Below are 4,032 nucleotides of genomic sequence, written 5' to 3' on the forward strand. Positions count from 1 at the left end.
CATTACGTTATAGTTTATCAACACGGGAAACGTGCTTAACCTATTTTTAATTTATTTGTCAGATTTGTTTATGCCTAATACCTGGCTACATTTCACGTGCAAAAATATAGGTAAGTGTAAAATGCAAATTTAATTCTGAACTTAGTAAAAAGTATCCTTGCAATATGAAAGAGATATAGATTGCAAAAGTAGAGAGGTAACCTACTAAAGTTGTATTTGAACAATTACATCAAATTACAGATTTATGAAATATAGAAATAAACTTATATTGTATGTACAAGTAGATATAAGTAATTTTGTCATCGTACGGAAACTCGCAGTTTAAACTAACTATAAAATTGTTTGCAGATGCTTGATGTCATTAATGTCATTAAGAGGTAGAAAAGCAGTGGAATACTTCATGCACTTCCAAGTAAGTTAGAAAAGCATTAGCGAAGCTACTTAATCTTGTACAAATCATATTAAAGTACACATTAAAGAAATATAAATATATTTTGTCATTGTGTAAGGGTTGGAATCTGTCTTGGGACAAACGCAAAAAGAGAAGCCATAAGATGTCAAAGCGCTTAATCGAAACGAAACAGTGCATCAAGAACCTCGTCGTAGAGCGAGAAGCGGTGGCAGTCGAGCTGCATCATCTACGACCGGAATTTCCAAAGATGGCAGTTCAGGCCAACACGCTGATTATTATACAGAAGTAAGTTTCATTTTCAAGTTACAAATTTGATTTTGGACGTTTCAGAACTTTTATAATTTAATAACAGAAAGAGATAGTAGCAATAACTTGAAAAATATGTGTAACGCTGATTGACTATCGTGTTGTGAGGGCGTAATTTTCTTAACGTTGCCGCGCTATGAAAGGTTTAATTTACTGCATGATTTAATTTATCCGTATGATATTGCAGACCGAGGATTGCGAAAGTAAGAAAAGTTTATAAGAATTACATTTGTAATTTATAGGACGTAAACATAGAAGAGGATACAGAGAGTAGTTCTGATTACATGGGTGAAACGAGTAACGATGAACACAGTGGGTGGTGGTAGCCAATCTGGAGCCAGTATGAAACCAGGCGATGATCTTGCTACAGATAGCACATTAAAACGGATTCTAGAGCAGGATTATGACCTAATGAGTATTAAGAACAAGGTAAGCTAGTAATTAAATTTTAGTTAATATACATATATATTACAGATAAGCTATAAAGTGTTTGTGCCGGATACATTTTTCAACAACTAAAAACTATTCCTGCTGTTTGCATTTTATTTATTTTTCATATTTAAATTAAAATTATACAAGGATTGTAATTTATGTTAAAAACTAATCTTTCACTGAAAACAAATATCATACAAATATATCACTGATATTTATTTCAGCTTATACTTCCGGCGCAACCTACTGTGATAAATATTCCAGAATCTCTGGCACAGCATTTCACTACGACGCAGTTTACGAATATCCCAGAGAAACCTTAATTCTCATATCGCAGTTTACGAATGTCTCAGAGAAACTCTCTGATTGTGTCGATTAATTATCGAACGGAAAAAGGAAAATACAATAGCAATGTTTTTTTACGTATCAGGATAAGCTGTGATTATATAAAAAAAAAAAGAAAAAAATAACGGAAAACAGAACCGAGCAGGAACAGGACGCAACTGTATTTCTAGACAGTCTGATTTTGTAAATTATTCTACGAGGAAAACACTTGTGTATTATATATATATGTATATGCGGATATGCGATATACAATTTGATATGATATATGATCTATGACGTTTGTTTATTACTATGTAAAGTGACAGACTTCGAAATTAAACATTAATTACTGTTAATCGCAGCGTTTGGAATTTTCTCACTTTCTCATGATCCTCTTTAGGTAAAAGAAAAGAAAAAGAGTAAATTCAAAACGCCGCGAGAGTGCAGACACAATGGACATCCGAATTTTACAAAACGTGAAAAAACATTCGTCTTTTCTCATCTCTAAACTCCTCAGACCGTGTTAATATTTAAACAAAATAATTTACACGTCACTCATAGAGCTAGCGCGATAAAAAAATAAGTTAACATTCGTTGAAACAACATTATACATTTATGCCTAACAACAATTTTTTGTGCTTGCACTCGCGAATCTCTTGCCGACGTGATACTCGATTTTCTCACACAGAATTTCTTGCTATAAGACACAAAGGGGAGTTTACTTCTTGCGGAAAATACTCGACATGCTGGGCGATTCAATTTTCTGTTGAAGAGATCTTGTTCATCTTCTGGCGCATATCCTTGGCAGACATTCACCGTCGTCATCGATAGGGAAAACCCGAAGCTCGTCGAGTGTCCTGGAATGAAGATAATTTTTTTACAAACGTTTAAACATTTTTCGTTATCGAGAAAATGTGTACAGGATACATAATGTTTCTAGAAAAGTATTCAATGGTCCAAAGATATCGAAATTCAGAAATATTCTACCAAATCTACTATGGATTATTGCGACTGTAGATTACAATTATATAATCACAGTAATTTCAAATCCAGGTCGCTGCCTGGTCTGCCGAGATCAGGAGATCTTTTTTTCGGCAATCAAAAATTCCAAGAAAATTAGCGTGTCGCTATAATAATGAGGGATGTTCGAAAGATTGCACCGCGTGATAAATTACAGTAATAAAATATAAAATTTCTTATATTTCTTTACCTCTGTATGTCTTATAGTTATTAATTCGTCAATTATTATAAACACGATCAGATATGTTTGGATTAACATAATTATTTTTATTCAATACCTATCTATTGGCTTCATTCAGTAAATACTGCCTGCACTCCGCTTCTCTGAGCAAGAAACGCACTGCATCTTCTTACTGAGGTAGGCATTGATTTACCAACGTTTTGAGATGCCTCAGTTCCGGTAGTACTACTCCGGAAGCGCATTGACAGCATCAACGAGTTTCTAACAGCAGCTGATATTGGTATGTAGGAGCAATATTCAACAGCTAGTAATCTTCTCTCTGTGTACTTGTGTTGACTCTGCTCCCAACAAATCGTTAGAATGTCTTCCGTTTCCAGCGGCTCTTCGGCGAGCTTCGCCATTACGACTAAACCTGATAAAAAAAAAAAAAGAAAGTAACCTTTAGTAACAGGTACATTCAGTAAGCAAAACACATTTTTTAATTATAAATGTATTTTATACATTGCAATATGCAGTACATAAGTAGCAACAAACCCGACTCCTCTTTTCAGAAAGAATAAATCTTATTGTATTTAAATCTATTAATCCTAAATCGATAAACTGTATTTTTTTTTACTAACCAGTCAATATCATTTGTCGCTCGTCCTCTTGCGGCCTCTTTTTTATAAACGACGGTTAATGATGATGGTGGTGGTGGTGGGGTGATTGTTATATTTTACCGGTTCAACAGGAAGCACTGAGAGCACACAAAACAATAATTAATCAATCATAGTTAATTATTTTCCTCACATTCGATTGTGATTGATCAATTTCTCACAGCAGATCTTAATGGAACACTTAATAAAGTTGTAGGGTAGTATTTCATTGTCGGATCTTTTATATTTAAGGCCGGCTGGAGTAATCTTAAGAGAGAGAGAGATGTTATAAACTATTCACTCGATTGTTAGATATAACAGAGCCGTATATATTATCAACCTTAAGCCATTGTCTTGAAATAAGAACCGACTATGTATACTAGCCTTAATTTTACTCATTAATTGTTCGTTGCTTAGCAAGGAAGATTTTACAGAAAAATATATTGCTCTTTTTCTTACCTATATAACAGGAGATGAGGTAATATGCGAAATCGAAATATATACGCAAGCCGTCCGCGACTTCTCTGCATATATTTACTTCGTTTACTGTCTTCTCTATGGTATACGGTATTATTCACTTTACTCCGTTGAGGTTTCTGTTCGTAATATTCTCGGTTCGGAATATTCGTAAACTGCGTCGTAGTACAATGCTATGCTAATCTGACAAATAAATTGAAAATAGGTTAAGCACGTTTCCCGTGTTGATAAACTATAACGTAATG

General features: G+C 34.0%; 1 long non-coding RNA gene across 1 annotated transcript; it reads right to left on the minus strand.

The window, feature by feature from the left end:
• Positions 1 to 1,342: 1,342 nt before the first annotated feature.
• Positions 1,343 to 4,025, minus strand: LOC112459155. The gene is made up of 4 exons (XR_003041274.1): positions 3,770 to 4,025; positions 3,296 to 3,411; positions 2,773 to 3,087; positions 1,343 to 2,331 (listed from the first exon to the last, which is right to left on the minus strand). It is a non-coding gene; the product is annotated as an uncharacterized LOC112459155 (long non-coding RNA).
• Between the last annotated feature and the right edge of the window lie 7 nt (positions 4,026 to 4,032).

The sequence above is a fragment of the Temnothorax curvispinosus genome, unplaced genomic scaffold, assembly GCF_003070985.1.
Source record: "Temnothorax curvispinosus isolate PA1 unplaced genomic scaffold, ASM307098v1 QBEX01009553.1, whole genome shotgun sequence".
Lineage (NCBI taxonomy): Eukaryota > Metazoa > Arthropoda > Insecta > Hymenoptera > Formicidae > Temnothorax > Temnothorax curvispinosus.